At 46.8% G+C, this 20,492-nt stretch overlaps 1 protein-coding gene across 2 annotated transcripts in view; it reads left to right on the top strand.

The window, feature by feature from the left end:
• LOC144507281 (coiled-coil domain-containing protein 85C-like) overlaps window positions 1–20,492 on the top strand; it is a 263,226-nt gene that overhangs the window by 95,031 nt on the left and 147,703 nt on the right. The gene's annotated exons all lie outside the window — the stretch shown is intronic.

The raw sequence follows: 20,492 nt of genomic DNA, 5'->3' as shown, positions 1-20,492 counted from the left end.
AAGAGTCAGCCCCTCTGGCAAGAGTCTATGGCCGGAATCTCCCTGCGGATCCGCCATGGGGGATACAGTGGGCTAGTGACTTTCAGCGGGACTGGGGCCAGAAAATCCTTGCCTACATCTCCAGAAGAGATGGAGGTGGGAAGGCAGAAATAGCTGAAAGAAAATGCCAATTCTGAATAAGGATATGATACTTTCACTGTCTCTTGTGTGGTTAAACTCTTTTGCCCCATCCCCTGAACGACTTGGGGTACCGTTGGTGGGTTCGGTAATTCATTGTGTCGGGGAGAGGGCCAGCAGCCTTTGGAACCAGTTCCAGTCAGATCATGGCTGTTCTTTCTTGGCTCCTTTTGTCCACCATTGCTCCATATGTTTGGCACTATTACCTAATAAAAATGTATTGACCTCAGTCTCAAAGGTTTCAGTTGGCATCATCCGTGGCCTTTGCGGGAGAGTGCTTGGGATTTCCACTGCCCCGTGTATGAAGATGTGCTTCTCGGCCTTGCTCCTGAGTGACCTGACCTCTCAGCTCTGAGATTGTCCAGTTGGTCTGTGCAATGTCTGAGTTTTCTTGAGAAACCTGATAAGAAACAAATTCTGGCACAATGCTCCAGAGCTGCTCTTTGAACAGATGGCTGCAGCACAACACTTGGGTCGTGTGTGTATTGCTGCTTAATCCATTGCTGACAAGCATCTTTTAGAGTTTTTATTTATTCATGTCACAAGTAATACATGTACATTAACACTGCAATGAAGTTACTGTGAAAATCCTCTAGTCGCCACATTCCCACCCGCGCCTGTTCGGGTACACTGAGGGAGAATTTAGAATGGCCAATAAAGGTAACAACACGTCTTTCAGACTGTGGGAGGAAACCGGAGCACCCAGAGGAAACCCACGCAGACACGGGGAGAACATGCAAACTCCACACAGAGAGTGACCCAAGCCAGGAATCGAACCCTGATCCCTGGCGCTGTGAGGCAGCAGTGCTAACCACTGTGTACATACGGGACCAGTATCCCTGTTTGAGAGCAAAAGTGAGTGAAGCTTCATAGAGCATCTTGAAAGGAAGATTGGGGCTGCTGGGACATGTGCATGTTGCTTGTTCCTTCCACCCCCACTCTTCCCCAAGGTGAAATTAATCTCAGCATTTTAAAATGGCAAAATCGGTAATATTGTGCTGGCTTTATACATTGAAATGTCGTGCCTATGAATCCAAGCTAAATAGGTTGAACAATTGTTCTCGAGCAGTGTAGAGTCTGAACCAGGAGGTATAAGTTGAGATTTAAATCAATGTCCAATCAGGTACAGGTCAATAGCTACTTGAAGTTCCAAGATGGCGCCGGAGTGAGGTGACTCCTTGTGAGCTGTGCCCAGCATATCCCCTAATTCCATCTTTCACTCTCTTTCTATGCTTCTGAAACTTTATTCTAACTCTTTTAAACTCTCGAACAATGCTCTATGACTGTAACACTACATTCTGCACTCTTCTTTTCTCCTCTATGTACAGTACGTTTTGTGTGCAAGAAACAATATTTTCACTGTATACTGATACATGTGACAATAATAAATCAAATCAAAAAAACAAAAGATTTGCAGACATGATATTGGCAGAATTACAGCAACAATCTACTTGCCAGTTCAGCATTGTACTTTAGTGCAGTACAGCCTATTCAGTTGTATTCTACAGAAATCCCAACTCCCAACTTTCATTAAAACACAGAAACTAGAAGCAGGAGTAGGCCATTTGGCCCTTCGAGCTTGCTCCGCTATTCATTATGATCATGGCTGATCATCAAATTCAATATCCTGATCCCACCTTCTCCCCATATCCCTTGATTCCTTTAGCCCAAAGAGCTATATCTAAATTCCTTCCTGAAATCGCACAATGTTTTGGCCTCAATTACTTTCTGTGGGAGTGAATTCCACAGATGCACCACTCTCTGGGTGAAGAAACTTCTCCTCACCTCAGTCCACAAGGTTTACCCCTTATCCTCAAACTATGACCCCTAGTTCTGGACTCTCCCACCATCGGGAATATTTTTTCTGAATCTGCCCTGTCTAAAACTGTTATAATTTAATAAGCTTCTAGGAGACCCCCTCTCACTCTTCTAAACTCCAGTGAATATAATCCTCTCTTGCTGAACCTTTGTACTCTTCCCGCTCTCTGGAGCCAACCTCCTACCTCTCCCACACTCCACAGCAGTTATTTTGGAATTGGCTATCACTTTGTTTCTGCTTTGCCTGCCCATCCATTCATCAACAAGCTCCTGTCATGCACAAACTTTTATATTGTGGATGGCTGCCTTGATGTTTTGGTTTTGACTGAAGCTTCGCTCATGGTTGGTGGTCCCTTGTCCCTCACTGAAGCTGCTCTCCCCGTGTATACTTTCCACCACTTGGTCTACCCACACTGCCATGATGGCGGGCTGGCTCTCCTCAACTACAGTGTTGTTTCAGTCAGGAGGCCGAGGGACAACTTGGGGCAAGGGGCGTGAGTGAAAATACTCCTGGCAATCCCAGTGACATACCTTCATGGAAAGGAAAGACCTTGTGATTTTTCCATTTTGGTTATGATCAGGCATAACCTGTATGCCTGAAAAGGGCATTGTCACGGGTACACAAGTTGGGTCAACATCTGTTGGGAAAGGAAAGGCCGGTTCAACATTTGGAATAAAATCTCCCTTAGAACAGACGTGAATGGATTTTGACAAAAGGGTTCATTGAATCCCTACAGTGCAGAAGGAGGCCATTCGGCTCATTGAGTCAAGACTGAACATCCCACCCAGGCCCTATCCCCGTAACCCCACGTATGCACCCCGCTAATCGCCCTAACCTATATGCCTTGGGACGGACTCTAAGGGACTATTTATCATGGCCAATCCACCTAACCAGCACATCTTTGGACTGTGGGAGGAAACCGGAGCACCCGGAGGAAACCCACGCAGACACGGAGAGAACGTGCAGACTCCACACAGACAGTCACCTGAAGCCGGGATCGAATCCGGGCCCCTAGTGCTGTGAGGCAGCAGTGCTAACCACAGTGCCACCGTGTCATTGTTTTCAAAGCGTTGTCACGTCTTTGTCTGCAGGTGCTGCGCGTTTTTCCTGTTACTGTTTCAGATGTCCAGCGTTGCAAAACTAAACGTGAGGGACATCATGTATGAAATGCTTTGAATGAGCTCTCCAAAGGCTTTCAGACTGAGGCGACGCCCTGCTTTTAATAGACATTGACCCTAACTACTTGGAGTGACAGTAAATATACAGTAGCTATAAAATAATGGCATTGAAAAAAGAAAATATTTTTTTCTCTCTGTCTGCTGAAACAATGGGCAGGGAATGATTCATCCAATTACTGCGTGATATAGGGGAAGTGGCAGCTCTTCAGGGAATTCAGGATGCATATTCCTCCCTTTTTCCAGTGGCTTTTGATGAACAAATGTTGTCTGACTCTGACATGTGAGGACAGAAGTCTAAGTTAAAGGATGATACCCCGGTGCTTTCAATTAGCACGGTGCCGAAACGCATCTCCCAGACAGAGCAGCGGAGAACAGGAACAAGCCCTTTGCCTTTCTCGGTTTCCTGGGAATCTGTAGAATTGAATGCACCAATTCCAGAAAAGAAACCTGAAGTGACAATTTCAAAATCTGTTCAAAAGAATTGTATTTTTTTAATACGAGTTTCCTGTTCTCCGCAACTAAATTTTAAAAAAACCTGGTAATCCTTCCCCTTCAGAGAGGGATTAAACAGATTCTCGCCCCCGCCCCCCTATGTGCTGTTTATTGGCCTCCTGACAGGATGACATGATTGACAGTGGGTGGAGTGAGGGAGTGGGGTAGGAAGATCTAACTATAGCACTGGGCGTATGAGGTAGATGCGATGGCCCAGCTTGTCTTTTCCTGCTCATTGTTTTTGGATAGTCATTTTTTTTTGTTCATTCGCGGGACATGGGTGTCGTTGGTTGCCCAGAATTTATTGTCCATCCCGAGTTGCCCTTGAGAAGGTGGTGGTGAGTTGCCTTCTTGAATCGCTGCAGTCCACGTGCTGTGGGTTGACCCACAATGCCCTTAGGGAGGGAATTCCAGGATTTTGACCCAGCGACTGCGAAGGAACGGCGATATATTTCCAAGTCAGGATGGTGAATGGCTTGGAGGGCAACTTGCAGGTGGTGGTGTTCCCATGTATCTGCTGTCCTTGTCCTACTAGATGCAAGTAGCCGTGAGTTTGGAAGGTGCTGTCTAAGAATCTTTGATGAATTTTTAAAGCCTATTTTTCCCAAATTGTGTTTTTTTTTTGTTGGAACAGCTTGGTGATGATTCTGAGCCGCATGATATTCGTTGTCCAATCTCAGGCTCGAAACAACAATTGGCGCCTTTCCTGTAATGAAATGTCCCAGAGGCAGCTCACTGGAGCTTTTATAGAACAAAACTGACATCGGCCCATGGAAGGAGATATTAGGCCAAGTGACCAAATGCTTGATCAAAGATACAGGCGAGAATTTTATGCTCCCCGCCCCACCCCCAGAAAGTATGAGGCAGGTGGGGGGGGCTGTGTAGGAGAGCGTGAAATTGCATGGGTGCTATTTCCTTCGGGATCCCACCTGCCGCAATCTGGAAGCCATTTTACAGTGGGGTGGGCAGGTCTTTGGTAAGGGGATGTGGACGTGGATGAAACCAATTGTCCAATTTTTGGTTGTGGGCGAATGACATCAGGGGTGGAAATAGAAAAATCAACTAAAAGCCACTTCCTGGGTAGGCAGTAACATGGGGCAGGCAGCAACTCCAATGGAAGCCATCTTCTGACTGGGGCACCCTCTCCTGAAGGCCCAGAGTAGTCCAGACCTCCTTCCACTTCCCACCGATGCCGGATGAAGGGAGCTAGGCTTTAAAAATTCAGACCTTGGGTTTTAAGGAGTGTCTTAAAGGAGAAAAGTGAGATGGAGAGGTGTAGGACGGTTGTTCCTTAGCTTAGCACCTTGGTAACTGAGGGTCTGGCTGCCATCAGTGGTAAACTATAACTGGGGAGGCACCAGAGGTAAGGGTCCTGGGTAAGATGCTCTTTCAGAGAGTCAGTGCAGACATGATGGGCTGAGTGGCCTCTTTCTGCACTATAGGGATTCTGTGATTCTATGGAATGGTCATTGTAAAGTGACATAGTGGAACTTGTGCGTTTTAAGTGAATTTCCTGGCGGATTTGGCTATCATTTATAATGGTTTGGTTTCCATCTGTGACTATTCGGCTTTTGCCCATTGATTCTACTTTCTAGCCAACAGAAAGGGAGTCTCCGCTCCCTCAGCCGGGAAGTAGAAGGACAGTGGAATAACCTGTAACACCCAGTCTCTTCATTGACAAACCCCTGACCCACCCTTAGTAAGCAATATCTAAAACAATTATTTTGCCACAGCTTTGTCCTGGGATGGCAGACTCGCTGTGCTCCCTCCATTTTGACATCTCAATATTGACAGCTGGTTTGTCTAGGGCAATGGGGCTTAGTTGTCTGGATGGTGCAAATGTGCAGGATGGACAGCACCAATCTCTGTTTATACTCCACATTCATGTGTTGAAACATGTCAAAGCACTTTGCAAGAGAGTTTTCAAACAAAAATATAACAGAACCTAACAGAACAGATGGCCAAAAATGTAGCTAAATGGGGTTGGTTAGAAGGAGGAATCATAGAATCCCTACAGTGCAGAAGGAGGCCATTCGGCCCATTGAGTCTGCACCGGCTCTTACCCAGGTTTACCCCGTAACCCCACATATTTGCCCCACTAATCCCCTGGCCTATATATCTTGGAACACTAAGGGGCAATTTAAATGGCCAATCCACCTAACCTACACAATTTTGGACTCTGGGGAGGTGGGCCGGAGCGCCCGGGGGGGGGGGGGGGGGGAGGAATGTGCAAGCTCTGCACAGATGGTCACCCGAGACTGAAGTTGAATCCGGGTTCCTGGCGCTGTGATGCAGCAGTGCTAACCATTGTGCCACCGTGCCGCCATGCGAGGTGGAAAGGATTAGGAACACCATTCCAGAGATTAAGGTCTTGGTAGCTGAAGGTATGGCCCTCAATGTCGGGGCGATTGAAATTGGTAATGCACAAGAGGCCAAAATTGAAGGGATGCGGAGATCTTAGAGGATTTTGGGGCTGCCGGAGGTTATACAGATATTGGGAGAGGGCAAGGCAATGAACAGATTTGAAAATGAGGATGATAAATTTTGAAACTGAGGTGGCACTAGATTGGGAACCAATGTGGGTTAGGGAGCACAGAGGTGGCCGGAATTCTCCGGCTGTTTGTGCTGGCGGGATTCTCCTGTCCTGCTGGTGGTGCACCCCCACCAACAGGTTTCCCGGAATTCCCATTGACAGCAGCAGGACCAAAGAATCCTGCCGCTAGCAAATAATGTGCCACCTCCTGCTGGTGGGAAACACACGGCTGGGAGGCTGGAGAATCTTTCCCAATGGGTGAAATTGGTGCGACCTGGATAGTTTAGGGAGAGCTTTGGTTTACGTCGGGTGCAGGTTAGGAGGCCAGCCAAGAGAGCTTTGGAAGTATCAGGTTTGAACGTAAAAAGGGCATGGTTGAGAGATTTTGAGTAGGAGATGTGGTGGGTGACATTACGGAGATAGATCAGCCCCTCAGTGGCTCTGATTTCCACAGCCTTGGGCTACAATAGATTCCGAGGGGGGGATTTTCCGGTCTCGCCAGTGGCAGACATCGTCAGCTGACTTTTGGCCGCTCTCCAAATATCCCTGTTCCCACCCATGGCGTTGGCGGGACTGGAAAATCCTGGCCTCAGGGGCATATTATTCCCTGTGGAATCTTATGGCATTTTGTGTGGCGCGCCCGTTCCGTTGCCAGGGAATCTGCCGCAGGATGGGGGTGCGGAGGGGAGGGGGTGTTGGCTTCAGCGGGACCGGAAGATCCTGCTGGCGGGAAGGGCTGGAAAATGCCGCCCTTCGCCAGTCCTTTGCAAACCCGACTGCCGCAACCACATGATTGTGATGAGATATCGCCAGCACAAAATGAAAGGTCTCCTATTTGTGAATTGGCTTGTGCGACGCGAGTAATGCGCCGATTTAATTTGAGTTCCCAAATATTGTTCAACTCGTCCGACTTGAAGAAGCTGGTAAGTGAGTTGCCAGGGAAACCTGGCGCATGAAATCAAACCCAATTTGCATGGAGAACAAAGAGGAAACTGAACAGGTCCAATCAGGCCCGCTCTCGCTCTGTAGATAAATCAGCCGCAGACAATCGACATCATCAAAGGTTCGCGGAGAGTATCAGGAATCTGCAAAAGGATAATCTTCATTCCAGACAACACACTGTGCAAATTAATGCGACCTTAACCAGGAGGGGATTGGGCAGCATTATCCGGGCAGAATTTAACTTTGATGAGGCCAGTTAAATATTCTGCCTGTTCAGCGATTTAAATATTGTGGCTGCTTTTTTCCTGCACTTCTTGCTCCTATTTAGCAATAGAAACTCGGGCGGCCTAGTTGTAGAAATTGGAACTCTCGAACCAAAACAGAAAATGCTAGAAGCACTCAGCATGCAGCAGAGGTGGCACAGTGGTTAGCACTGCTTCCTCACAGTGCAGGGACCCAGGTTCAATTCGCAACTTGGGTCACTGTCTGTGCGGAGTCTGTACGTTCTCCCCGTGCCTGCGTGGGTTTCCTCCGGGTGCTGCGGTTTCCTCCCACCCTCCAAAGATGTTCAGGTTAGGTGGATTGTCCATGCTAAATTGCCCCTTAGTGTGTCGGGTAGGGGGATTATTGGGGTAAATACGTGGGGTTACTGGGATAGGCCTGGGTGGGATGCTCTGTTGGAGAGTCAGTGCAGACTTGACAGACCGAATGGCCTCCGTCTGCACTGTAGGGATTCTATGTCTGTGGAGAGAAACAGAGTGCTATCGAAAAGCCTGAGCTCTTTAATCAGTGTTGTTACTTGTTTTGTAAATATAAAGGAAAATAAGCATTTTTTTCCCTCTGGCCTATTTTGTTCTCTCACCTACCTACTGGAAGGATTGGCTCTTGCTGGAGTGTAGTTTGAAGGTATCTCACAGAGAGACAGCCAATTCTCCTGCAATCCCTGTCCATGGGGACAGGGTAACAGCAGAGAATGTGGAAGAATCTAGTTGGCAGTAAGGCTTACTGTCACCTCAGAGCCCAGATCTCCCTCTGCGACCATCGCTGGTTGCCCATTTCACGTGTTCTGGCAGCTATGAGGACCAGTGTTCATTCTCCTCCCAGTTCTACCCCCTGCCGCCTCTCACACGCGCACACTGTCGTCTCTGTTACCACCGTCTCCTGGGATTGTCATGTGGAAAGGGGTGATGGGTGCAGGGTGGGAACAATAAAGGCCCAGAGCTCTACGGTTATGGAATGAGGGCTCAATGAAGGCCTCTAATCCTCACGCGTCTTCTCCGGCCTATGTCAAGGCCTACGAGGCTCCAGAACTATTGACATTTATCTGGCTGCCTCCTTCATGATGGTTCCAGCAGGATTTTACAGCAGAGTATGGGGTGGGGTGGCTGAAGGGAGACTGCGTCCTCCTTTATAGAGTGGAAGGAATGCTGTTCAAATCCTATCATATATTTTCAGCGACCCCCATACCACATAAATGGATTGGTATTGTGGCAGAGATGGAGCAGCGAACAGAAGACTATCTAACCCTGAGTGTGCCCTTCATGTGTGGAAGACACTATACAGGGAAGCAGTCAAACCTAGAAAATGTAATACAAACTTCACACTTGTAATTTTATTGTGATGATTTTTTTTGTGAGCAATATAAGTTTATTAAATAAATGCACAGTAGGTTCCTGTCATCAATACTTTCCACAATAAGGACAATGCTAATGAGTAGCAGTTTCCTTCTGTGGTATTTGCCCTAACCTGCTTTCCCATGCCACCTGGTAGCTTTGATTCTCCAGTACACAAACACTTTGGGCAGGATTTTCCAGCCGCGCCCGTCCCAAAGACTGGAAAATCCCACCCAATGTCAATGGACCTTTGCATGGTCCTGCCCGCTACGATTCCCGTTGTGGGCGGTACAGGAAAATTCAGCCCTTTGAACTGTTCTCCTCATCCTATTTTAAGATCAGAGGAGAGTCTTTCATGTTTGAACTCACCACCGTCCCACAAGCCCATTGTGGCGTGGACGGGGCTGTAAAATGTGAAGAGCCATTCAAAAGTCTATTGACGTCAGCGGGACTGGAAAACCCCAGTGATGGGCGGGTCTGTAAAATTCCACCCTTGATGTTGAATTGAGGACTTGATGGTATTCTGCCTTTGCATCATGCCGAGGTGGTGACATCAAAGTGGGACTAAATTACTTTGCAGTAACACATCAATTTTTATGATGAAGTTATGCAAGTTACGTTGCCTCATTGCTTGCAATGTTTTGAATGTTTTTTCCATTTTAAGATGCTGGGAGATAATAATTCCTCCACTAATTTGTTTAAACCTTGCACTGACAAACAAACTGATTGAGTTTTAGTTCCCTTTGTCAGTTAACGGGTCCAAGCTTATAACCAAGTCATTACAGTGCAGGAAATGTACCCAGCCTATACTGCCTTCTATTGGAGCAGACACTTCTATAGTTAGGGAATCTGCGTTTGTCATTTGTAGCAACTTCCACCAAGTGCACAGAAAGGGTTTTCTGGATGTGATAGCGGTTGTTTTCATCTTTTAGTTGTTCAACGAAGAGAATAAATGATGGTTGATTTTTGTTTGCATGGTATGAAATGATTTACATTATGATCTTGTTGGTGGGGAAAGGAGTCTCAAACTATGGGTCACGAGTATAAGTCAGTCACTAATAAATCTATTAGGACATCCAGTAATAACTTCCTCACCTAGAGAATTTGGAATTGGCTGCAGTTGAAGTGTCTCGCATGGGTGCAATTAAGGGAAAGCTAGGTAAGTACAGGAAGGAGAAAGGGATAGAAAGATAAGCTGTTAGGGTGGCAATGGTGCGTAGTCTCGCAAACACTGGCACAGATCTGTGAGGCTGAATAACTTGTTTCAATGTTATGCGCTTCTCTGACACAGTCTGCTTTGGACCACCTTTGTGTAAATCCAAGATCAACCTTTTGAGATGATCCTTGCAAACAAATCTGCCCCTGTACCTGTTCTTCCTATCACCACCACCCCCCCGCCCCCCGATGGGGGTTGGTTTAGATTGCAGGTGAGCCATGTCCATCTGCTAGTTTTCGCTCCCCGGATTAGCAATGTGTAATGTATACCCCATCCATTCTACCGACCAGGTCAACTGGAGACCACCAAAAAAGAGCATTGTTAAAGCTTGCAATCTTATGCATGAGGTCCCAGCAAGACTTCTCTTTATCCATTCATGGATTGTGAGTATCATTGGCAAGGTCAGCATTTATTGCCCATCCCTAATTTCCCTTTAGAAGTTATTCAGTGTATTGAAGGTTAAATGCCATTAACAGGCAGTGTATGTGCAACTAACTACTTTTGTCTTTTTTCTCCCCAAAACTACTCCCCAAGCGTCTTAATGCTTGGGATTCCATGCATACCAGTGCTTATTGCTTCCAGTACTGGGGTCGCAGTCAGGCTTAGTAGCAATGCTCACATCATCACTTTACGGACGTCCTGTGTTTTGTCAGTTTACAGTCTTGTTTGCCAGCACTATCCAGGAGATTGCTTCTCCGATTCACACAGGGGTGGTCTCGAGTTGGTTTGATGTTGGGCTTTCTGTCAGCAAGCGTGCAGAGATCATGACATATGATCCATAAATCCTTTACATGCATTTTTCAAAATAATCCAACAGCAATCAATGCTTTTTATCTTTTGTTTTACGACAAGTTCCTGAATTCTCGAGTGAAAGCTGATCTCTGCTGGTGTCGCCCCTGTTGAGTAGTGAAGGATTGCTGTCCTGTGGTGGCCCCCCCTCCCACCCCACTCTGGGAGGTGCGTGGTTGATTGAGAGGAGGGTTTGGATCCCCTGTGAACCCCTATACCCCGTTGTTAAATAATAATACATCAGGTTAATCTGAAAAGCGACTAACTGGACCAGAAAAGAAGAAAGGAAAGTTTTACAACTCTCATGCCTTTCACAAACTAAGGATGTCTCAATTTTTATTTATTTATTTGTGTCACAAGTAGCCTTACATTAACACTGCAATGAAGTTACTGTGAAAAATACCCTAGTCGCCACACTCCTGCGCCTATTCGGGTACACCGAGGGAGAATTTAGCATGGCCAATGTATTAACCAGCACGCCTTTCGGACTGAAGGAGGAAACCGGAGCACCATTTATATACTATACAGTAAATGGCAGAACCCTTAAGAATATTGATAGGAAAGGGACCTGGGTGTACAGGTACACAGGTTACTGAAAGTGGCAATGCAGGTGGAGAAGGCAGTCAAGAAGGCATACGGCATGCTTGCCTTCATTGGCCGGGGCATTGAGTTTAAAAATTGGCAAGTCATGTTGCAGCTTCATGGAATCTTAGTTAGGCCGCACTTGGAATATAGTGTTCAATTCTGGTCACCACACTACCAGAATGATGTTGAGGCTTTGGAGAGGGTACAGAAAAGACTTACCAGGATGTTGCCTGACATGGAGGGCATTAGCTATGAGGAGAGGTTGGAGAAACTTGGTTTGTTCTCACTGGAACAACGGAGGTTGAGGGGCGACCTGATAGAAGTCTACAAGATTATGAGGGGCATTGACAGAGTGGATGGTCAGAAGTTTTTTCCCAGGGTGGAAGAGTCAATTACTACGGGGCATAGGTTTAAGGTGCAGGGGGAAGGTTTAAAGGAGGTGTACGAGGCAAGTATTTTACACAGAGGGTGGTGGCTGCCTGGAACTCGCTGCTGGGGGAGGTAGTGGGAGCAGATACTATAGTGAGTTTTAAGGGGCGTTTGGACAAATGCATGAATAGGATGGGAATAGAGGGATATGGTCCCCGGAAGGGTACGGGGTTTTAGTTCAGTCAGGCAGTAGGGTCGGTGCAGGCTTGGAGGGCCAAAGGGCCTGTTCCTGTGCTGTAATTTTCATTGTTCACCCAGAGGAAATCCACGCAGACACGGGGAGAACGTGCAGACTCCGCACAGACAGTGACCCGAGGCCGGAATCGAACCCGGGTCCCTGGACCTGTGAGGCAGCAGTGCTAACCACTGTGCCACCGTACCTGCCCACGTCTCAAAGTGCTTTACAGACAATTAAGGGGATAAATGGAAGCATGGCCCAGCAAGATGCCAGTGTCACTGGGAGAGATATGAGGGTGGAAATGGAAAATGCGGCAAAGTCGAGGGTTTTATAAACCGGGTGGCTGAAGCATTTGGCCTTTCACTGACTGGTAAGTTCAGTCTCACTAACGCTGTGACATCACAATGGGGCAGGTAAAAGAGACAGGCCTCAGGAGCTCCCTCAACTGGTGCGCGGAGTTGAACCTGTACCACTGGCATTAAGCGCTACGCTCTAACCAACTGAGCTAATCGACTTGACTTAGCTCAGGGAGAGATGAGAAGCCACTGCTGGAAATTTACTGGCTCCGTTTGGATGTTGGGTATGGGACCATAAAAGAACAGTTCTGCACAGGAAAAGAGTGGAGGAAGTGGAGGGGGAGGCGATAGCCCAGTGGTATTACCACTGGACAATTAATCCAGAAACTCAGCTAATGTTCCCGGGTTCAAATCCCACCACGGCAGATGGTGGAATTTCAATTCAATAAAAATGTATGAAATTAAGACTCTGCTGATGACCATTGTTGGAAAAACCCATCTGGTTCACTAATGTCCTTCAGGGAAGGAAACTGCTGTCCTTACCTGGTCTGGTCTACATGTGACTCCAGAGCCACAGCAATGTGGGTGACTCTCAACTGCCCTCTGAAATGGCCTAGCAAGCAACTCAATTCAAAGGTGACTAGGGATGGGCAATAAATGCTGGCCCAGCCAGCGACGCCCATGTCCCAAGAATGAATTTAAAAAATTCCTTGAAGGAAACTGGGATAGAGAGAAAATAATGAGGTTTCCTATTAAATGGAATGGATCGGTAAATTTGCGTTGCAACAGAAAACAAAGGCAGATTTTCATTTCTTCGAAACCTTCAAAGGTTCGTTTGCATCTTTTGTTAGTTCAGGTTCTTTATATTTTCTGTTTGTGTGTTTTTTTTTTAAACTCCCCCCCACCCCCACCAAACCCTGCAATGGGGCGTTTGCTGAACCTCTGCAGGGTGAAGCCACAGCAACGCAACAATTAGATGGCACCGTGGTAAAACCAAAAGCTGTGTTTATCCTGGTTTGTAAACACTGTGCTCAGCACATTAGCCTATTCCCTGCTAACTGCTCCCTAATCCAGTGTTGTTTTGGAGGATTAAATCATGAAAACACCCTCCCACAGGCATTCAAACCCTCAGCCCCAATGCTGTGGGAAGCCTGACAGTGCATGTCTCGAGTGAGTTGCTTTCATCAGGGGACAGGCCGGTTCTGCAACTCTTATTTATTTGTTTGTGAAACAGATGCCAACTCTTCAAACTTAAAACCACATTTTAAGTTTAAGTGGGGAATGGGACAAAAGGGGGGGAGTTTTAACACTTGTCCAGATGTGCCCTGCCCCGCCTTCAAATCCCAAACTACCCATGGGATCCGGAGCACAGAATCTAGGCTGATGCTGCAGTGCAGTACCGAGGGGAGTGCTGCACTCTCTCTTGGAAGAATAGGATGCTAAATAAAACGCTCTGTCTGCCCCCTCAGGGGAAAGCAAGAGATCCCGTGACATTATTTCAAACAACGTCAGGGGAGTTCTCCCGAGAGTTCTAGTCAATATTTATTCATTAAGTAATTTTCTCCTGAAAAAGACCCAATTTACCTGGGAATTATCTCATTGCAATAAAACCACTAGGCCACCGCCTAGTTTTGGGACCCTAAGGGGTAATTTAGGATAAAAGCAAATTACTGCAGATGCTGGAATCTGAAACCAGAAGAGAAAATACTGGAAAATCTCAGCAGATCTGGCAGCATCTGTAAGGAGAGAAAAGAGCTGACGTTTCGAGTCCCTTTGTCAAAGCTTTGGTGATGCCAGAGCTTCGACAAAGGGTCATTTGGACTCAAAACCTCAGCTCTTTTCTCTCCTTACAGATGCTACTAGACCTGCTGAGATTTTCCAGCGTTTTCTCTGAAGGGGTAATTTAGCATGGCCAATCCATCTAACCTGCACATCTTTAGACCCAGTAAGAAGTTTAACAACACCAGGTTAAAGTCCAACAGGTTTATTTGGTAGCAAAAGCCACACAAGCTTTCGAGGCTCTGAGCCCCTTCTTCAGGTGAGTGGGAATTCTGTTCACAAACAGAACTTATAAGACACAGACTCAATTTACATGAATAATGGTTGGAATGCGAATACTTACAACTAATCCAGTCTTTAAGAAACAAAACAATGGGAGTGGAGAGAGCATCAAGACAGACTAAAAAGATGTGTATTGTCTCCAGACAAGACAGCCAGTGAAACTCTGCAGGTCCACGCAACTGTGGGAGTTACAAATAGTGTGACATAAATTCTGATTCTAGGATCGCATGATAAAGACTCAGGAGGAAAAAAGCAGAAATATTTATGTGAAATAGTGTGACATAAACCCAATATCCCGGTTGAGGCCGTCCTTGTGTGTGCGGAACCTGGCTATCAGTTTCTGCTCCGCGACTCTGCGCTGTCGTGTGTCGCGAAGGCCGCCTTGGAGAACGCTTACCCGAATATCAGAGGCCGAATGCCCGTGACCGCTGAAGTGCTCCCCAACAGGAAGAGAACAGTCTTGCCTGGTGATTGTCGAGCGGTGTTCATTCATCCGTTGTCGCAGCGTCTGCATGGTCTTCCTGTTGGGGAGCACTTCAGCGGTCACGGGCATTCGGCCTCTGATATTCGGGTAAGCGTTCTCCAAGGCGGCCTTCGCGACACACGACAGCGCAGAGTCGCGGAGCAGAAACTGATAGCCAGGTTCCGCACACACAAGGACGGCCTCAACCGGGATATTGGGTTTATGTCACACTATTTCACATAAATATTTCTGCTTTTTTCCTCCTGAGTCTTTATCATGCGATCCTAGAATCAGAATTTATGTCACACTATTTGTAACTCCCACAGTTGCGTGGACCTGCAGAGTTTCACTGGCTGTCTTGTCTGGAGACAATACACATCTTTTTAGTCTGTCTTGATGCTCTCTCCACTCCCATTGTTTTGTTTCTTAAAGACTGGATTAGTTGTAAGTATTCGCATTCCAACCATTATTCATGTAAATTGAGTCTGTGTCTTATAAGTTCTGTTTGTGAACAGAATTCCCACTCACCTGAAGAAGGGGCTCAGAGCCTCGAAAGCTTGTGTGGCTTTTGCTACCAAATAAACCTGTTGGACTTTAACCTGGTGTTGTTAAACTTCTTACTGTGTTTACCCCAGTCCAACGCCGGCATCTCCACATCATCTTTAGACCCACATAGGCACAGGGAGAACGTGGAAAAATTCACACAGATAGATAGTCACCCAAGGTTGGAATTGAACCCGTGTCCCTGGAGCTGTTAAGCAGCAGTGCTAACCACCATGCTGCTGGGCTGCTGTCTTGTTTCCAGCATTTTCTGTTTTTATTTATGAATTCCTATTCCATTGAATTTTTCCACATGGAAATTCCTTGCTATTGCGTGCATGCTGTGCATAGTTTCGACGTAAGAGCATAATGGGCGCGATCTTACGGCCTCGCTCGTCCCAAAACCGTAAAATCCCATCCGAGGTCAACGGACCTTCCCATTGCCTGCCCCTGGCCCGCTCCGATTCCTGTAGCAGGCAGGATGGTAAAATTCCGGCCTACATCTCCTGATATGGAATCAAGTTGCAGAACGTTTTTACCCAATGCCTTGTTATCTTTCTTGAGGCATTACATCATTTCTCAATTTCCTTTTCCCCCCCCGCCCCCGCTCCCCGGAAACGTTGGGTAAATTCCAAATCCTGGAACAGTAATGGGTTCTTCCTGGGTTGAGTAAGCAACGTGCAGTTGTGGATGAAAGTAAGTGGAGACAGAGGGTCAGAGATGAACCTGTGTAAATGTCTAACTTGTAATTCCTACAGCATGAAATATAATGGGTTTCAGATTCAAATTATTACTTCCATAAATCTTTGATTTCAGGATTGTGACACTTTCCTGCAGCCTGTGGGGGGGAAAATGAAGAAGAGGATTTGTCGAGTGCATTTAGAGGCTAAACCCACAGCTTGCAGTAGCCAGATGTGTGATTAGTCATAACCCAGGGGCTCAGAGAATTAAATGTCTATGGCTAATCTTATAAAGACAAGTGTAAATCGGTATATGCAGTCAATCGTTGCAGTGGTTTCTATACTGTGGGCGGGAATTTACTGCCTCGCTTGTCCCGAAACCGTAAAATCCCGCCCGAGGTCAACGGACCTTTCCATGTTCCACCCCTCACCCGCCAATGAGGTTGGCTTGCTAGGGTATGAATTACCTGATAAGTCTTCCCTATGTTAATTTGAGTTCGTTTACTTGATTGGTATCAAAAGAAATACCTGATGAGTCCTAATTGAGGGTTAAATCAGGGAGCCTCATGCTCCCTATTTAAAGCAGGTGTGTCAGACTCCCAGCCTGCATTCAGCGGGGAGCAACTGGAGAGCTGGCTGTGTACAGATGTATGGTGTAAATAAAGTAACTTGGTGACGGGACTTTCGCCTCTGTGGAGTTATTACAGTCGCCACACTACCAGAAGGATGTGGAGGCTTTGGAGCAGGTCCAGAAAAAGGTTTACCAAGGTGTTGCCTGGTTTGAAGGGTGTTAGCTATGAGAGGAAAGAGGACAAACTTGCTTAGTTTTCACTTGAATGTCGGAGGCTGAGGGGTGACCTGATAGAAGTTTACAAAATTATGAGAGGCACGGACAGAATGGATAGAGTCTTTTTCCCAGGATAGAAATGTCAATTACAATGTCCTTTAGAGAAGGAAATCTGCCATCCTTACCTGGCCTGGCCTACATGTGACTCCAGAGCCACAGCAATGTGGTTGACTCTCAACTGCCCTCAGGCAACTAGGGATTGGCAATAAATGCTGACCAGCCAGCGATGCCCGTGTCCCATGAATGAATAAATTTTTAAAATTACAAGGGGACATTGGTTTAATGTAAACAGGGGAAGTTTGAAGGAGATGTGAGAGGCAGGTTTTTTATGAGGCACAATGGCCCAATGGTTAGCACTGCTGCCTCACAGCACCAGGGACCCGGGTTCAATTCTGGCCTCAGGTCGCTGTCTGTGCGGAGTTTACACTTTCTCCCCATGTCTGCGTGGGTTTCCTCCACACCGCCCAAAGATGTGCGAGTTAGATTGATTGGCCATGATAAATTGACCGTAGTGTCAGGAGATTAGCAGAGTAAATATGTGGGGTTACAGGAATAGGGCTTAGGTGGGATTGTGGTCGGTGAAGGTTCGATGCAGGTACTAGGGGAGGCAGTGGCCTAGTGGTATTGTCACTGGACGAGTAATCCAGGGTGATGCTCTGGGGAATGGGTTCGAATCCCACTGTGGTGAAATTTGAATTCAATAAAAGTCTGGAATTGAGCGTCTACTGATGACCATGAAACCATTGTCAATTGTTGGGCGGCACGGTGGCACAGTGGTTAGCACTGCTGCTTCACAGCTCCAGGGACCTGGGTTCGATTCCCTGCTTGGGTCACTGTCTATGTGGAGTTTGCACATTCTCCTCGTGTCTACGTGGGTTTCCTCCGGGTGCTCCAGTTTCCTCCCAGAGTCCAAAGATGTGCGGGTTAGGTTGATTGGCCATGCTAAAAATTGCCCTTTAGAGTCCTGAGATGCGTAGGTTAGAGGGATTAGCGGGTAAATATGTAGGGATATGGGGGTAGGGCCTGGGTGGGATTGTGGTCAGTGTAGATTCGATGGGCCAAATGCCCACTGTAGGGTTTCTATGATGGGTCAAGTGCCTTCCTCCTGCACTGTGGAAATTCTATGATTTAAGTAAGCACTGCCTATCCCGGAAATGTAAATAAATAATGGATTTTCGCAGTTCTCCAATGTGGCCTCTTTAATGTGGAACTGAAGTCGCCATTGCTGAAATGTTGCTGCTGTCTAATGGCTTGGGTTTTGCTCTCCCCCTCCCAGTGGTGCTGCCTCGTGCTCTTGGAGGGTTGGCAGGCCCAGCGTGTTTGACTAGAACAAAATGAACTTCTCCCCGTATGATTTTGATCATTCGCCTAGTCGCTGTTTGGAATGTTTGTGTGTGGGCTGCTTGCATGCTGCGTAGTCACCACAGCATTGTGTCTTCAGCAGTTAAAACATTAGCTTTTGCATCCTGATTACAAATACACGGACCCATAGGCACCAGTGAAAGCCCAAATGTCGACACTACAATCGTGACCACTCTTCAAGGTAACTTTGGCTCTCCTGAAATACTGCATTCCTTAAATGTCCTTAACATTTGAATGAATTCAGTTGGCCTAAATGGAGGTTTTGACCATGCGTGTAAGACATTTGGGGACGAAGTAGAAAGGGTCGAGAGCTTCAGGTTTTTAGGTGTCCAGATCACTAACAACCTATCCTGCTCCCTCCTCTCCTTTCTCAGAACACTAAGGAAATTTGGCATGTCAGCTACGACTCTCACCAACCTTTACAGATGCACCATAGAAAGCACTCTTTCTGGCTGTATCACAGCTTGATATGGTTCCTGCTCTGCCCAAGACCGCAAGGAACTACAAAAGGCGTGAATGTAACCCAATCCATCACGCAAACCAGCCTCCAATCCATTGATTCTGTCTACATTTCCCGCTGCCTCGGCAAAGCAGCCAGCATAATTAAGGACCTCATGCACCCCGGACATTCTGTCTTCCACCTTCTTCGATCAGGAAAAAGATACAAAAGTCTGAGGTCACGTACCAACTGACTCAAGAACAGCTTCTTCCCTGCTGATGTCAGATTTTTGAAAGGACTTACGTTGCATTAAGTTGATCTTTTTCTACACCTTCGCCATGACAGTAACACTACATTCTGCACTCTGTCCTTTCCTTCTCTATGAACGGTATGTTTTGTCTGTATAGCACGCAAGAAACAATACTTTTCACTGTATGTTAATACACATGACAATAATAAATCAAATCAAATCAAATCAGGACAACTGTCTTGGCCATACCAGGGGCCCCTGTGCAGCCAATAACTGTAAGAAGTTTAACAACACCAGGTTAAAGTCCAAATGGTTTATTTGGTAGCAAATGTTTGCTACCAAATAAACCTGTTGGACTTTAACCTGGTGTTAAACTTCTTACTGTGTTTACCCCAGTCCAACGCCGGCATCTCCACATCATGACAGCCAATAACTGTCAGGCCAAAGTAGCTTTCATCTGGCCTGTGGGGAGTAGGGATACTGAGATACTGAAGTTTGCTCGGAGGTGCCATGCTGTGTGTGTCAGGCGTGGGAACTGGGCAGCTCTGTATAATGGCTTTTCAATGTGTCTGATAAGAGGCTCAGGATTAAGGACACTCATGCCTGTTAGCATTGTGTTTTTTTCCACACAAACCGATCACACCATCTTGCTGAAGATTACAGCAGCTTGAAGAGAATTTCCTGACCAAAGCATTGCATACAGAATGCCAGTAGGAAGCAGAGTCAGGCTGCCTTGATTCTAATACACCCAGGGAAGCAATGGCTCGTGGTGTTAATCCAGATGTTCAGCTAATGTCCTGGGGACCCAGGTTCGAATCCCACCATGGCAGATGGTGGAATTTGAATTCAGTAAAAATCTGGAATTAAGAATCTACTGATGACCCTGACCATAAACCGTTGTCGGAAAAACCCATGTCCTTTGGGGAAGGAAATTTTTAGAATCATAGAATCCTACAGTGCAGAAGGAGGCCATTCGGCCCATCAAGTCTGCACCGACCACAATCCCAACCAGGCCCTATCCCCATAACCCCATGCATTTACCCTAGCTAGTCTCCCTGACACTAAGGGGCAATTTAGCATGGCCAATCCACCTAACCCGCACATCTTTGGACTGTGGGAGGAAACCGGAGCACCCGGAGGAAACCCACGCAGACACGGGGCGAACATGCAAACTCCACACAGACAGTGACCCAAGCCGGGAATCGAACCCGGGTCCCTGGCGCTGTGAGGCAAGAGTGATAACCACTGTGCTACCGTGCGCCCCCAAAAATCTGCCGCCCTTACCTGGTCTGGCCTACATGTTACTCCAGGGCTACAGCAACGTGGTTGAAAGTTGCCAAGCAAACCATTAAGTTCAAGGAGCAATGAGGTATGGGCAATAAATGCTGACCCTGCCAGCGACACCCACATCCCATGAATGAAATAAAAAATACACAAAAGGAAACTGTGCATCAAAATGAAGCAAAGAGGGCGGTCATTGAGCTAATAAAAGGGGAAAGAAACTTAACTAGCGTGACAGAGGCTACACTTCAAAGTAAATTTGTTGTACACACATTGGGAGGTCTTGAGACACTTGATCACCGTGTAAGTGTTAGTTTTCTTC

Source organism: Mustelus asterias, chromosome 18 (assembly GCF_964213995.1).
Source record: "Mustelus asterias chromosome 18, sMusAst1.hap1.1, whole genome shotgun sequence".
NCBI classification, from domain to species: domain Eukaryota; kingdom Metazoa; phylum Chordata; class Chondrichthyes; order Carcharhiniformes; family Triakidae; genus Mustelus; species Mustelus asterias.
This window is presented reverse-complemented; position numbering and strand designations above follow the sequence as displayed.